We start from the raw sequence: 17,011 nt of genomic DNA, 5'->3' as shown, positions 1-17,011 counted from the left end.
GTGAGCCAGCTAAATTTCCTAAATACATAGCTTAATGATATTAATCGTTCCGAAAAATTGGAAAATCAATGTCTTTCATGAACTAACATTAATTATTTCTTGAAATACTTGCAATGGTTATAAATAAGTGTGTAGCAATACATTCTCACAAATACGTATGATCCAGAAGGGCTGGTGTTTTGTGAAGTTATTTTTATTTTATTGACTTGTTCATATATTTCTTTTGTGACGCAGACTAGCATTGTCACTGAAGCTAGGGTGCAGTGGCTTGAACTTAGCTCATTGCCATCTCCACGTATTGTTTTCAAGCTATGTTTCTCCCTCTGCATCTTTAGTAAGTGGGATTTCAGGTGTCTGTCAGCTGGCTAGTATTTTGTAATTTGTACAGAGACCATTTCACCCTGTTGGGAATGGTCTTCCCTTCAATCAGGATCCACCCTCTTCTGTCTCCCAAAGTGCTATTAATACAGGCATAAGCCAGCATGCAAAGCCTGTCAGCTTTCCCCTATGCTCAGCCTATCGGGTTTAATTTACTATGGACAGGAGTGCTTTAAAAGTCGTCACTTTGGGACAGTTAAGTGTACAATAAATCGGCATAAAGTTTCAGAGTCCAGATTGCTTAAAGGTTCAAGAAATTATCTGGTAATCAAAATAAAAATGGTGGTGGAGAAACCCAATGATGCTATCAGATAAAAAGATTTGGACCCCAGTAGGTAAACCAATTAATTTACTGGATCACACCGCCTGACGAAATGGAATATATAATGAATAAAAATCTAATTAATGGATGAATATGCTATTCAAAGATACAAATAACTACTAAACATGTAAGAATGCTTACGTGAGTGCTCTTTAGTTTTCCATTGAAACAGAACTCTTATAATCCGTAGTGTTTAGAGGTAACAAACTAATCTGTGGAAGGAAGTATTTTCATGAGAAAATTGGACCAGATTTGTTTTTTAGGGTAAAAATGTGCAAATAATTTCAGAAGAGAGAAGTTAGCACCTTTGACCTTCGGGTGGGTTATTCATGTTATGATGTTGCATTTTCGTTCACATACAGCGTAGAAATCTGAAGATTAAATAAAATGATAAAACTCCCTAGTCTTGTGTGTCTTCACAGTGGCAAATCAAGATATAGTGTCTGTCCAGGTGTGGTAACTCGGGTCCTTAATGGCAGCACTTTGCAAGGCTGAGGCAGGCATTGCGCTTCACCTGAGGCATTTGAGACAAAGGCTGGGCGACATGGACAAATAGAGTCTCTAGGAAATAGGCAGAAATGGCTGCATTTAATTGTGCATCAGTGTACCTCCTCTTTTTTGGATGCTAAGGCAGCAGGATATCTTAAAGAGATGAGGACCAGTCTGCAGTGAGCTTACTAGCCCGCTCCACTGCAGGTTATTTTCAGAGGCCAGGGAGACACGTTTTAAACAAAAAGTGTCTATGATACTCTGACCATAGGAGTATTTTTCCTAAACCATCTCCATGTGAAATTCGTTCATAGGAATTTAATAGAATGGGAAACAGAAAATAACCTGTGAGATACAATCTCGGCTCACTGCAACATCTTCTTCCCTGCTTCAAGCGTTCTCCTGCCTCAGCGTGTGAAGTAGCCGGAATTACAGGGACTCACCACTACGGCCGGCTAATTTTTGTATTTTTAGTAGAGACAGGCTTTCACCATGTTGGTCAGCCTGGTCTCAAACTCCTGACCTCAGGCGATCCATCCACCTCAGCCTCCCAAAGTGCTGGGGTTACAAGAGTGATCCAACGCACCCGGCCTCTAATGTTTGTATTTTTAGAGGAGACAGGGTTTCTTCTCGGGGTCCTGGCTGGCCTCGAACGCCTGACCCCAATAATCCACCTGCCTCTGCCTCCCAACCTCCTGGGACTACAGTCATCAGCTAACTCACCCAACCACATTTTTGAGTTTTTTTTCAGATGCACTGTACAAGGAACTCATCATGTGCTCTGATACCTTCACTTGGAAGTCATCAGTAAGTGTAAATTATACGGACAGGATTTGCTGCATTTCCGCATATCTGTAAGTTGAAGAAAGAGATAAATGGACCTTTCAAAGCTGACTCTCCAACAATGTGTAACACCTCTCCAGTGGGGGTTTCCTTCTGAAAGTGGGGTTTGCTTTGAGAAGCAAACCACGCTGATATTACCAAAAAAATAGGAAGTTCTAGCCAGATGCACTGGCTCTCGCCTGATTCCGGCACTCTGGGGGGCCGAGACCGAAAGATCTCAAAGCCAGAAGTTCAAAAGAAGCCTAAGCAATATAGCAACAACCACCTTTCTTTAAAAAATAAAACCAATAACAATCAAAGAAAATTAGACATAGCGTCTAGTCCTAGTACCTGTGAGACTACACACCTGTACTCCCAGGTACTCAGGAGGCTGTGGCAAGAGAATTGTTTCGGTCCGGGAGTCTGAGGCTGCAATGAGGCTTCAGTTCACACCAATGCACTTCTGCCTGGGTGAGAGTGAGAACCTTCTGTCTCCAAAAATAAATAAATAAATACAATTACCTGAAAAAGTAAAACCCGCTGAACAGCTGTTACACATTCTTAGAGACTGAACTTGAATCAACGTCAATTACCTCATGACTGGACAGCAATGGGCATGTATGCTAACTATAATATGCATTTGAGATTTTACAAAGGTTTGATTTTCTGGTACATGATACTTCTACCACAAAAATGTCATAATTTGTTGGAAAATATTAAACATGCATTTTCTTTGGCACTCGTGAGATGTGCAATTGCGATTTTATCTAAAAAACAAAAAGATTAGTCAAACGTACCAGATTAGTCAAAATTGAAAACCAGAATACATTCGACTGCCTAGAATACTGAAGATCAATTTCAATTCATTTGTGACACTCTCTGCATCTGGAAAGAGATACTGCCATCCTTTATTGTCAAATTGGGCTCATTCAGGCTCAAACCTAACAGCAAGATATGCCAACTGGAGGCCGGGCGCAGTGGCTCACACCTATAATCCCAGCACTTTGGGAGGCCAAGGCAGCCAGATTACTTGAGGTCAGGAGTTCGAGGCCAACCTGCTCAACGTGGCGAAACCGCATTTCTCCTAAAAGACTACAGAAATTAACCGTGTGTGTTGCCAGGAACGAATAATGACAGCTACTCTACAGGCAGAAGCAAGAGAATCTTCTTTAGGAGGCAGTGGATTTGCAGAGAGCCTAGATAAAGGCACTGCACACCAGCTTGGGTGACAGAGCCAGACACTGTCCCAAATCATAAAATAAAAAGGATTTTGAAGTAATTTCAAAGCTGAAGTGTGGACTTTAATTAACTTCTCCCTCAAATGGAATTTTAATTAATTTATTTATTTTTTGAGGCGGGGTCTCACTCTGTCATGCAGGCTGGAGTGCAGTAGTGCAATCTCGGCTCACTGCAGCCTGAATCTCCTGGGCTCAAGGGATTCTCTCACCTCAGCCTTCAGAGTATCTGGGATTACAGGCACCTTCCACTATGGTATTTCCATCTGCTCAGCGTTCAGAGGGGCATAAGATCAGGTACCATGACTCTGAGAATAAATTCTAGCCACTCACGTTTTTCGTCTGTTAGTTTGGGACAGTGTCTGGCTGTGTCATCCAGGCAGGAGTGCAGTGGCCCAATCTCGGCTCACTGCAGTCTCTGCCTTTCAAGTTCAGGTGATTCTGATGCCTCAGTCTCCTGGGCAGCTGAGATCTCAGGTGCCCACCACCACACCCAGGTAATTTTTTTTTTCTTAGTACAGATGAGGTTTCACCATGGTGTCCATGCTGGTCGTGAAATCTTCAACTCAGGTGATCCACCTGCGACGGCCTCTCCATTTGATGAGTCTACAAGAATGAACCCCCAGGACGAAATCAAGGACAGGTTTAGATAATGGTCACCTTGCTTGGCTCCAATTCTTTGTGACACAGTTTCTTTTTTTCTTTCTTTCTTTCTTTCTTCCTTTCTTTCTTTTTTTCTTTCTTTCTTTCTTTCTCCTTCCTTCCTTCCTTCCTTCCTTCCTTCCTTCCTTCCTTCCTTCTTTCTTTCTCTTTCTTTCTTTCTTCTCACGTCTTTATTTATTTTGGGATGTAGTCTCACTCCAGGTTGGAGTCCAGTGTCAGGATATTGGCTCTCTGCTTTCTCGGTCCTTTGGGTTCTAGAGATTCTCCTGCCTCAGCCTCCTGAGGAGCCAGCATGACGAGGGTGCACTACCATGCCCCAAAGATTTTTGTATTATTAGTGTTTAGCTGATTGACATAAAGGTCACCTTAGCCATAGTTCTCTTTGACCCATTTTTTGGCCTCTCAGAGCAGAGCCCTGGGGAGCTCACCTGGCCTCCTCCCTGTTGCCTCTCTCTGAGGGTCTAAATGCCTCAGGTAGTGCAGTAGGGGATTGAGCCCCAGGCCCTGACTGATGATTTGGGGGACTGCAGAAATGGGTCCAGGACAGGTGGGGTCATGGTGGAAAGCCAATTCCCCAGGGGCCAAAGAGTGACCAACCAGCAAGGTGCTTTCCCATGATGCCTCACGGTGGCCCCACCTGAGAAATCCCTCCAGACCCTGGGCAGTCACAGTCAGCCAAACAGCTGAAGAAGCTCACACAGGCGATGTCCTGCCTGCAGGTGGGGGCTTGAGCTTCATGACCCAAGAAGCACTGGACTGAAGTGGAACTAGATACCTTGTATCCAGGAGGGAGAGGAGTCGGCAAGGCTCATGGGAGGCCTGACCTCCCTCACACCACCTCCCCTACCAGGCCGGAGGCACTCATTACCATGGTTGCCAATGCCATACTCCTTAATGATTACTTCCCTGTGGAAGGAAAGTTTGTGACAAATGGAAAACTTTGTTCTGGCGCCGGCACCTGGGGTGGTTGAGTTTCTCCACCTACCTGGCCAAGGAAGAGAAAGAAGTGGGACTCAAAGGGCCCATTTCGCCCACCAAGCTGGGCTGAGGTGGCCCACTAGCCAGAGCGAAGCATGTGTTCCCCCATTCCCAGCTCTCCCGCTGAACCCGCCCGCCATCCAACCAGGGGAACCTCAATGGGACCCAGAGCTCGGACCCCTCCCCCAGAAACAGGCTCCCCCTACTGGACCTGCAAACCCAGCATGCAGCTGTGCAGGAATTCATCATGGTTTCTGATGCAGGTTGACATCTGGGTGTGCTGCACAGTCTGCCTCTGGCCAAGGAGCCTCCAGATGATTGGGTGGTGGGCGTGCCAGCAAACACCCTGGAGCTTTGCAAGAGCTGGAGAGTGTGGGGCAGGGCTATCCTCCAGCCCTTTGGCCTGGCACCTTCCCATGCTGGTCCTCTGCCTCTGCCCTGTGTTGGGGAACACCGTCATGGCTGTGGTGGTTTTGGGGGCTGATGGAGCCAGGCTGAGAGAGCCTGCACTGACCAGGGGCAGGGCGCAGAATAAGTGGACAGCAGGTAGTGGGGGTGGTGTTGTCTGTTGTAAGGCTGCTGCTTCCTCAGCATTCCTGACCTGCAGGTGGCCCCTGAATTGCTGTGTGCCAGACAGGCTCTGCTGCCGTCTGGGTATGCCATGTCCTCTTCTCCTGGTCTCCCTTAGGGGTGGGCATTTCCCCAGGAGGGAACCGCTGTGGGTCGCAGGGACTGCAGGGCTGTGTCCGGTGCTCCCCACTGGGCTCACATGGGTGCAACAGAGGGAGCTGATACTGTTCTGGGCCTACCCCGCTTTGTGTGCAGCACTGACAGAGGACAGCAGCCTTGTGCACGGTAAACCTGTGTCCTGAGTCACTTGCGTTTTTGTGGTGAGTTTGCTGGAAACAGGCACAGGGAACAGGGGTGGTTCAGGGGCTGGCATGGGCATGTGGACTCCCATTACTCCTTTGTCAGCGAAATGTGCCCTTGGACTCTCTGCTGGCCATGAAGCATCCTTGGCACTGCTGTTCTCCCTTGCGAGTGCTGTACTTGTCTCCTGGCCTGGACCATCTGCTCTCACGGCACTGGCAAGCCAGCTGCCCTCCTCTCTAGAGGATCCTGGCCTCAGTTCCCCTCCGTATCCCGCACCCATTACCCCCTCACCGTCCTGACACTCTGGTCCTGCCTCTGGGCTCTCCTTCCCCACATGCCCTGTTCCAGGAGGCTGGAAGCCAACCCGGTGCTGCCTGACATTGTGCGTCAGTGTACCTCCTACTTTTTGGGATGTAGCTTAAGGAGATGAGGACCAGTCTGCAGTGAGCTTGCTAGCTCGCTCCACTGCATGTTATTTTCAGAGACAAGTGAGACGCGGTTTATACAAATAGTGTCTATGATACCCTGACCATAGGAATATTTTTCCTAAATCATCTCCATGTGAAAGTCGTTCATAAGAATTTAATAGAATGGGAAACAGAAAATAACCTCTGAGATACAATCTCGGCTCACTGCAACATCTTCTTCCCTGCTTCAAGCGTTCTCCTGCCTCAGCGTGTGAAGGAGCCGGAATTACAGGGACTCACCACTACGGCCGGCTAATTTTTGTGTTTTTAGTAGAGACAGGGTTTCACCTTGTTGGTCAGCCTTGTCTCAAACTCCTGACCTCCGGTGATCCACCCACCTCAGCCTCCCAAAGTGCTGGGGTTACAAGAGGGATCCAACACACCCAGCCTCTAATGTTTGTATTTTTATTGGACACAGGGTTTGTCCAGGGGTGCTGGCTGGCCTCGAACACCTGACTTCAATAATCCACCTGCCCCGTCCTCTCAACCTGCTGGGACTACAGGTGTCAGCCACCACACCCAGACACATTTTTGAGTTTTCTTTCAGATGCACCGTACAAAGAGGTCATCATGTGCTCTGTTACCTTCATGTGGCAGGCTTCAGTAAGTGTAAATTTTACGGACAGGATTTGCTGCCCTTCCACATATCAGGAAGCGAAGTAAGAGACAAATGGACCTTTCAAAGCTGACTCTATCAGAATGTGTAACACCTCTCCAGTGGGGTTTTCTTCTGAAAGTGGGGTTTGCTTCTCAAAGCAAACCACGCTGATACTACCAAAAAATATGAGGCTCTAGCCGGATGCACTGGCTCTCGCCTAATTCCAGCACTTTGCAGGGCCATGACAGAAAGATCTTAAAGCCAGGAGTCCAAAAGAAGCTTAAGGAATATAGCAACAACCACATTTCTTAAAAAAGAAAAAAACAAAAAGATAGTAGAAAGAGCCTCTAGTCCTAGTACCTGTGGGACTACACACCTGTACTCCCAGCTAGTCAGAAGGCTTGTGGCCCCATCACTTCATTCTCTGCCTCCATCTCCACAGGACCCTCTCCTCTGTGTCTGCGTGTCCTCTTCTGCCTCCTGTGAGGTCAGGGTACCAAAATGAAGCAGGAGTGATGAGGAAGAAGCCTCTTGAACATTGAACTGAAAAATGAAGTGGCTTTTTATTTGGCTGGGAGCTGTGGGGCGCTACAGCCTCATTCACTAAACTCCTCGAGAAGTAGCTTGTCTCTTCCTTTACAGGCTTACAACGCTAAAGGGGAAACTATGTCACGGGGTATTTACTGAATATCCAACCGTACAAACTTTTGGCTTCACTGATTTCCTAATTCATATGCAGCTTGAGCATGAACACGCAGGGGAGGGGGCTTAGAGAGAAAAGACCAGCAAATTATTAGTTGGCAGGGGTGTTTCCAGGTTGGAGACTGGACCGTGCAGATGTGGTGGTGGTGGTGACCCAGTGCTGGGCTTCAGCCATGACAGATAACATTCATTTGCAAATCTTTCAATGCTTACGGATAGCAGAGACTCTGTGAACTATAAAGGGAGTCATTTTACCAACTGTTTGGAATTTTATTTATTTTCTCACCCAACATTCCATCCAGAGGGCAGAAGGAGGAGGTTGAGGCCAGGAAGCTGGAGGAGTGGAGAGGGTCTCCTCTCTGAGTACCATGTAAGTTTTTGTATTGAACAATTTTAAACTACTTTTATCTATTAAATATTTGTATGAGTCACGTAAACTTAAATGAATATTTCTGGATGTTTAAAAGTGTCTAATTCACAAGTGTCAAGGACCTTCAATAGAAATAATAACAGAGATAGAGATAGATACAGAGATGGAGATAGAGAAGGTCAACTTAGAGACAGAAATAATAATAGAAATGGAGATACAGATAGAGATACAGATAAAAACAGAAATGGAGATTGAGAAAGGAGAAGAAAGAAAGAGGTAAGGAGAGAGAGAGAAAGAGAGAGAGAAAGAGAGCGAGACAGGAAGAGAGCGAGACAGAAAGAGAGAAAGAGAGGAAGAGGGAGACAGAAAGAGAGAAAGAGAGAGACAGAGAGATAAAGAGAGAAAGAGAGAGAGAGACAGAGACAGAGACAGACAGACAGAGAAACAGAAAGAGAAAGAGACAGGAGAGAAGAGAGAGAGACACACAGAGAGAGAAAGAGACAGAGAGAGACAAAGACAGACAGAGAGAGACAGAGAGAAGACAGAGAGAGAGAAAGAAAGAAAAAATAACAAAGACAGAGAAGGAAGGAGAAGGGAACACAGACAGAGTCAGAGGGAGAAAAGAGAAAGAGGGAGAGAGAAAGAAGAACAGAAGGAGAACAGGAGAGAGTCAGAGACACAAAGAGGAATACGCAGCAGACGGCAAGGGTAGGAGAAAAGCCTGAGACAGGGCAGGACCCGCCGTCCCAGCGTAGACGCCGCAGTGGAGAGGAAATTGCTTCTTTCTGACAAGCTCCGGGGTAATGGAAACCATGTGTGCTGACCCAGGGCAGAAGGAGCCCTGGGCCGTTACGCTCTGTTCCCCCCCCCCGCAAACCAGCAGACCATGCCTCGGGGTCCCGGAGGGGTCTGGACCCCCGGACAGCCCTGTCCCTGCACTCTCCGTGGCCCCCACCTCCGGCCAACTAATGGCACCCCCATGGCACCCCCATCCTTCCCCACATGTTCTCACTGGGGCCAACTTCTCATGGGAGGCAGAACATCCCCAAAAGCAGAAGTCAGGGTCTGAGCCAGGCAGACTCCCCTAAGAACCATGCGTTGTATGCCACGCGCCCATGGACACCTGCTGTGTGGACAGGAAATGCCTTTGACCACCCCCCACCATACCACCCGCCTCTGGAATCCAAGAGAACTGTGCCCTGAGTCCTCACTGCACTTTCGGGCCAAGATGTCACCAGGATGGAGACCTGCGTGTCCTTGGTCTCGCCCTGGCGGCCTGCGCCCCAAAACAGTGAGCACAGATGGTGCCCAGGGTGCCTCTGGAAAAATCATCATCCTGGCAGGACCGTGGTGGTGATGGGTGGGTCGAGTTGCCAGCAGTGAGTCTGTTATTTCATGGTGTTGAAATCGGGTAGGACCATCCAGGGGTGTTTTTGCGGGGGAGGACACCTGGGACCATTCACACCGGTGGCCCCGGAAAACACAAATCCCACTGCGCACCTGTGAATCGGACGTTACATGGAAATAGAGTCATCCCAGCACTTTGGGAGGCCGAGGCTGGAGGATCCCCTGAGGTCGGGAGTTCGAGACCAGCCTGGCCAACATGGTGAAACCCGGTCTCTACTAAAAATACAAAAATTAGCCGGTCATGGTGGACGGTCAAACTCTATAGCTGGGATTTATGATCATACAGGTTTTTCTTTTTTGAGACGGAGTTTCGCTCTTGTCACCCACACTGGAGTGCAATGGCGTGATCTCAACTCACCGCACCCTCCGCCTCCTGGGTTCAGGCAATTCTCCTGCCTCAGTCTCCCCAGTAGCTGGGATTACAGGCATGCGCCACCATGCCCAGCTAATGTTTTGTATTTTTAGTAGAGATTGGGTTTCACCGTGTTGACCGGGATGGTCTCGATCTCTTGACCTCGTGATCCACCCGCCTCAGTCTCCCAAAGTACTGGGATGCCAGCTGTGAGCCACCGCGCCTGGCCCTAGAGACATGCTTTTTGGGGTGTGACGGTGATGACAGAGGAGTGTTCGTTCAATTCGTTTATTTATTTCTGGCCGGGCGAGATGACTGCAGCCTGTGATCCCAGCATTTTGGGAGGCCGAGGCGGTCGGATCACAAGTTCAGGAGTTCGAGACCAGCCTGGCCAACACAGTGAAACCCCATCTCTTCTAAAAATACAAAAATTACCTGGGTGAGGTGGTGCGTGCCTGTGGTCTTAGGTATTCAGGAGGGTGAGGTGGGAGAATTGCTTGAACCCGGGAGGTGGAGGCTGCAGTGAGCCGAGATCACACCAGTGTGCTCCAGCCTGGGTGACAGCGTGAGACTCCGTCTCAAGAAGAAACAAAAATATGTTTATTTCAACAAGGTCTTGCTCTGTCGCCCAGGCTGGAGTTCAGTGGTGCAATCTGAGCTCACCGCAGCCTCCACCTCCCAGGCTCCAGCGATCCTCCTACCTCAGCCTCCCAAGTGCGTCGGACCAATCAGTTTTGTATTTTTCTTCTTTTATAGAGATGGGGGTTTTCTGCTGTTGGTGAGGCTGGTCTTCAACTCCTGGCCTCAAGCGTTCCTCCTGACTCTGCCTCCGAAAGGACTGGGATTACGGAGCCACCAGGCCCAGTAGACGTGTATTTGTTATAAAGGTTCCTATGTAACTCTCGTCCTCCTGAGCCGGTATTTGAAATTCGACGCTTTTTCACCTCCAGCATGGTTTACAGGTCAGCAGAGGGTCAAGGTTACAAAACGTGCACACGCATGTTCATTGAAGCACTGTTTACAATAGCAAAGACCTGGAACCAACCCAAATGCCCATTGATGATAGACTGGACCGGGAAAATGTGGCACCTACACACCATGGAATACTATGCAGCCATGAAAAAGGATGAGTTCCTGTCCTTTGCAGGGACATGGATGCAGCTGGAAACCATCATTCTCAACAAATGGACACAAGAACAGAAAACCAAACACCACATGTTCTCACTCATAAGTAAGCGTTGGACAATTAGAACACATGGACACAGGGAGGGGAACATCACAAACTCGGGCCTGTGTGGGGTTGGGGTTAGGGGAGGAGTAGCAGGGGTGGGGAGATTGGGGAAGGACAGCAGGGGTGGGGAGATTGGGGAAGGAAAGCAGGGGGTGGGGAGCTATGGGAGGGATAGCAGGGTGTGGGGAGCTAGGGGAGGTACAGCAGGGGGTGGGGGGCTAGGAAAGGGACAGCAGGGGGTGGGGGGATTGTGGAGGGGCAGCATTAGGAGACCTATCTAATGTAGATGACGCGTTGATGGGTGCAGCAAACCACCCTGGCATGTGTCTACCTGTGTAACAATTCTGCATGCTCTGCACATGTGCCCCAGAACTCGAAGAATAATAAATAAATTTAAAAAGAAATTAGAGTACCTCAATTCATAGACATTCCACCTGAAATAAAAATCAACTAAAAGGAATCCATCCATCTATCTATGTATCTATCTATGTATCTATTTATGTATCTATCTATCTATCTATCTATCTATCTATCTATCTATGTGTCTATCTATATACATATGTGTATATATACATACGTGTCTATATATGTATGTATGTATCTATCTATCCATCTATCTATGTATCTATCCACGTGTCTATTTATCTATCTATGTATCTATCTGTCCATCTACGTGTCTACCTATCTATCCATCTGTGTGTCTATCTATGTATCGATCATCTATCTACACGTCTATGTATGTATCTGTCTATGTATCTATCTATATGTTTGTCTATGTATTTATCTATGTATCTATCTGTTCATCTATATGTCTATCATCTATCTACATGTCTATATATGTATAAATGTATCTATCTATGTGTCTGTCTATTTATCTATCTATCATCTATCTATGTGTCTTTCTATGTATCTATCTATCTATCTTCATGTCTATGTATGTATGTATGTATCCATGTAAAAATCTACCTACCTATTTCTCTATGTGTCTATCTACCTCTTTATTTATGTATTTACCTATGTATTTTGAGACGTCACCTCACTGTGTTGTCCAGGCTGGAGGGCAGTGCCATGATCGTGGCTCACTGCGACCTCTGCCTCCCGGGTTCAAGCGATTCTCCGGCCTCAGCCTCCCGAGAAGCTGGCATTACAGGCGCCCATCCGCACACTCGGCTAATTTTGCATATATTTTAGCCCAATAAACCTTCCATGTGTGTATGGGAATCTCAGCCTCCTCCTCTCCCCACCAAGCCCAGGTCACTGACCCCCACACCCCCCACCCCCCAACAATCACACCTCTTCCACCCGTCTCTGCCATCAGGCTGCCACTGAGGACCTGATTATCTAGAAATCTGTGGGAATCCACAAACACCGGCCTTTCCCTCCTGATGTAATGTTTTCTGACACATTTCAGGAGGCGCAGCTGACGTGGGAGGGTATCCTGGGCATGGGGTGTTCAGCCTCAGCACCAGCTGGTCCAGCCCAGACCCCCCCCCCCGGGCTTCAGCAACATGTCAGGTAAGGAAAACAGTTACCCTGGAAACCTGTCCCTGGGATGCAGCCGACATCCTTGTAGGAGGGCGGTCTCCACCAAGCGTTATTTTTTATTAATTTACTGTGGGGCCCTTTGTCTGGCAGCTTTTTCAGGATGCAGCCGGAATCTGGGCAGGTGGGCAGGGAAGGTGGCTCCCATCTGCCATCCCAGAGCTTTGGGAGGTTGAGGCAGGGGGATCGGCTGAGGTCGGGAGTTTGAGACCAGCCTGGATGACGTGGTGAAACCCCGTCTCTACTAAAAAGAAAAGAAAAGAAAATTAGCCAGGTGCGGTGGGAGGTACCTCTAACTCCAGCTACTTGGAAGGCTGAGGAAAGTGGATCGCCTGAGGTCGGGAGTTCGAGACAAGACTGCATGACATGGTGAAACCCCGTCTGAATTCCCTGGTGAACTTAGGGAGTCCACAGGTGCTTGGAGATTAGGGGTCGAAGCCTCCCGCTTCTGGAATTTTCCAGGACGTCCTAGAAACAGGATGAAGAGACACCCGGGTCTTTGCTGTCGAGAGAGAGAGACAGAGGAAAAAAAAATCCGTGTCTGGCCCGAGTGTGGAATTAATTAGCAGATGCAGGTCACCTGTCACAAGCCAGCAGTGATAGGTAATTTTGAGTCTTGATTCTCTCTCTCTCTTTCTCTCTCTGTCTCTCTCTCTCTCTCTTTGTCTCATTCTCTCTCCCCCGTCCTCCCCCAACCCTCTGACTCTGCTCTTGGCGATTATCTCTGCAGTTCATCCACACTGGGAAGATGTTGAAAAGGGGGTCGTGGGGGAGGGCTGGGTCATGTGCTGCGGGGAGGTAGGTCTACAGAGAGGTGGGTCCCAGTCCCCAAGGGTCAGGCAGAGCCCTCAGACAGTGACTCAGATGTTTCTGTGGCTAACACTTGTCATCCCAGCACTTTGAGAGGCCGAGGCGGGAGGATCACCTGAGGTTGGGAGTTCGAGACCAGCCTGGCCAACATGGAGAAACCCTAGTCTCTACTAAAAATACAAGAAATTAACTGGGGATAATGGAAGGTGCCTGTAATCTCAGCTACTCAGGAGGCTGAGGCAGGAGAATTGCCTGAACCCAGGAGGCGGAGGTTGTGGTGAGCCGAGATCATGCCATTGCACTCTAGCCTGGGTAACAAGAGCAAAACTGTGTCTCAAATAAATTAGAATAGAATAGAATAGAATAGAATAGAATAGAATAGAATAGAATAGAATAGAATAGAATAGAATAGAATAAATAGAAATAGAATTTAAGAAGTAATGGGGATGGGACGGGTGCGGCGGCTCAGGCCTGTAATCCCAGCACTTTCGGAGGCCGAGGAGGGTGGATCACAGGGTCAGGAGTTCGAGACCAGTCTGCACAACAAGGTGAAACCTCATCTCTACTAAAAATACAAAAAATCAGCTGGGCATGATGGTATGTGCCTGTAATTCCAGCTACTCGGGAGGCTGAGTCAGGAGAATTGCCTAAACCTGAGAGGTGGAGGTTGCGGTGAACCAAGATCGCGCCATTGCACTCCAGCCTGGGTAACAAGAACAAAACTTCGTCTCAAAAAAAAAAAAGAATAAGGAAAAGAAAGAAATGTCCTCCCCTATCCCCCTGGTCACCCAACCTCTTGTGTGTTTAGAGACATTGGCTGCTGCACATTTGCTGGTTATTTAAACTATTGTACTTGTTAAAATTCTGAGGAAGCTGACTCTGATGCTCCTGATGAGAAAGTGACTTTGCACCAATTTGGGGAAAATAGTTTAGCCATGTCCGTAGGCTCTAGGCTAGATAGAAGCATTTCCTATGTATGCCTTTGCTTTTATTTATTTTTTTTTTTTTAATTTTTGAGAAGGGGTCTTGTTGTGCTGCCCAGGCTGGAGTACAGTGGCTCAATCTCGGCTCACTGCAACCTCCGCCTCCCGGGTTCAGGCAATTCTCCTGCCTCAGCCTCCCGAGTAGCTGGGGTAACAGACACACGCCACCGTGCCCAGCTAAGTTTTTGTATTTTTAGTAGAGACGGGGTTTCACCATGTTGGGCAGACTGGTCTCGATCTCCTGACCCTGTGATCCGCCCTCCTCGGCCTCCGAAAGTGCTGGGATGACAGGCCTGAGCCACCGCACCCTGCCTCTATTTCTATTCTTCATCTTCCCAGTTTGAGTGTCTCTTGGGGGCTGAGGAAGTATGAAATAAAGAGAATTTGTCTCCTCCTTCACCCAGAAAAGCTCTCCCATGTGTCTGAGAGAAAGTCCTGTCCTCTGCCTAAGCCAAAATGAACAGGCTGTTGCAGGGAGCAGCCGGGAGAGGAATTCTCTTCGGATGGAATATGTGTCCCCTCCTGCCACCCTGACCCCAGAAGCCCCCTGTTTAAGCTTCTCCGGTGACCCAGTTGCCAGAGAGAAAGGTAATTAATCAACCGAATGGACGTGATACTTCCTGGGAATTATGTGTGGCTGAGATTTTGTGGGAATTGTAAAGTCCCAGGAGAATGGGGGTCGAGAGATGTGCAGGAATGATGGAAAAATCGGAGGGTGTGTTACGCTGTCAAACGTGCCCCGGAGAATATGCAGAAAGCGTCAAGGAGGGTCATTACAGGTAGAAAAGGCCTAATGGAAGACCCCATTAAGTGATGTAAATCCTCCTGGCAGCAGGTGGCCCGTGGGTGCTCTCAGGAAAGTGTCTCTGTTGACAAGAGTAAAGACCTGGAACTGACCCAAACGCCCATCGATGATACACAGGACAGGGAAAATGTGGCACAGGGACAGCGTGGAATACTATGCAGCCATGAAAAAGGATGAGTTCGTGTCCTTTGTAGGGACATGGATGAATCTGGAGACCATCATTATCGGCAAACGGACACAAGAACAGAAAAGCAAACACCTCATGTTCTCACTCATAGGTGGGTGTTGAAAAATGAGAACACATGGACACAGGGACCCACACTGGGGTCTGTTGTGGTGAGGGGGCTAGGCAATGGGTAGCTGGGAGTGGGAAGTTTGGGGAGGGATAACATGGGGAGAAATGGCAGATATAGTTGAGGGGGATGGAGGCAGCAAACCACCTAGCCATGTGTGTACCTATGCAACAATCCTGCATGATCTGCACATGTACCCCAGAACCTAAAGTACAATTGAAAAAAAATCATAACTGTGCCAGTAACTCTCTGTGAGGCCCCATCCTATGTAGCTGTTAGACACGCTGAGCTCATCCTTTTTATGGCTGCTTAGTATTCCATAGTAATCCTACATGGCTGTTAGACACGCCGAGCTTACAGGCACGTAGGACATTCCACGTCCTTGTACTTTCACTGAGATATCAGAGCTGGACGTGCTCACAGGCGGGTCCCGGCTCTCCGTGGCTGTCACCTGATTAGAAAAGTTTTAAGTTGTCAGCCAGTCAGGTTTTAGTTTACATGGTGAGTCTGGCTCTGGCCCACGGAGCTCAGGCACGGTAGGAAGGACGACCCCACGTGCCTCAGGGATACATGTATGTGTTTTCCTTGGTTCATTGTACTCTCGTGGCACGATGGCTAGTTAGGGTCCCCTCCCTGCAGCCCAGGAGGTAAAAACTGCATTGCTGAAACTTCCTTTGTCTCAGGCCTGATTTTTTTCTTTGCAGCACCGAGTGTCTATTTCCAACAGGGAAATAGTTCAAGATAAAACAAGATGGATCAGTGGTTGCTTAGGATGGGCGGGAGGGGGGACCACGATTGGGGAAATGCGGAGGGGGTATCTGATGATGGGAACTCGGTTTCTTGTGGGCTGATAAAGATATCCTAAAATTCACCGTGAGGGTGAGGCAGACTCTGTGAACAGAAGAAATCCTACAAGGTTTAAGTTATTCATACTATTGCTGGGCTGGGGCGCGGTGGCTCATGACTGTCATCCCAGCACTTGGGAGGCCAAGGTGGGCAGATCATGACGTCAAGAGATCGAGACCATCCTGGCCGACATGGTGAAACCCCGTCTTTACTAAAAATACAAAAAATTAGCTGGGAATGGTGACTCGTACCTGTAATCCCAGCTACTGGGCAGGCTGAGGCAGGAGAATTGCCTGAACCCAGGAGGCGGAGGTTGTGGTGAGCCAAGATCGCACCATTGCACTTTAGCCTGGTGCCTGGTGATGGAGTGAGACTCTGTCTCAAAAATAAATAAAATTATTGCTTTATTTACTTATTTTAAGGCCCAGTCTTGGTCTTATTAATTCACTTTGAGATTAGAGTCTCGCTCTGTCCCCCAGCCTGGAGTGCAGTGGTGCCATCTCAGCTCACTGCAGCCTCCACCTCCAGGGTTCAAGCGATCCTCCCACCTCAGCCTCCTGAGTAGTTGGTACTACAGGCACGTGCAATTACACCTGGCTGACTTTTTGTATTTTTAGTAGAGCCAGCATTTCACCATGTTGACCAGGATTGTCTTGATCTCTTGACGTCCTGATCCGCCTGCCTCGACCTCCCAAAGTGCTGGGATGACAGGCGTGAGCCCCCGCGCCCGGCCGCACTAATATTTTCTGAAAGGGAGTCTTGCTCTGTCACCCAGGCTGGAGTGCAGTGGCGTGATCTCGGCTCACTGCAACCTCTGCCTCTAGAATTCAAGCAAAATTATATCA

Source organism: Callithrix jacchus, chromosome Y, assembly GCF_049354715.1.
Source record: "Callithrix jacchus isolate 240 chromosome Y, calJac240_pri, whole genome shotgun sequence".
Lineage (NCBI taxonomy): Eukaryota > Metazoa > Chordata > Mammalia > Primates > Cebidae > Callithrix > Callithrix jacchus.
This window is presented reverse-complemented; position numbering follows the sequence as displayed.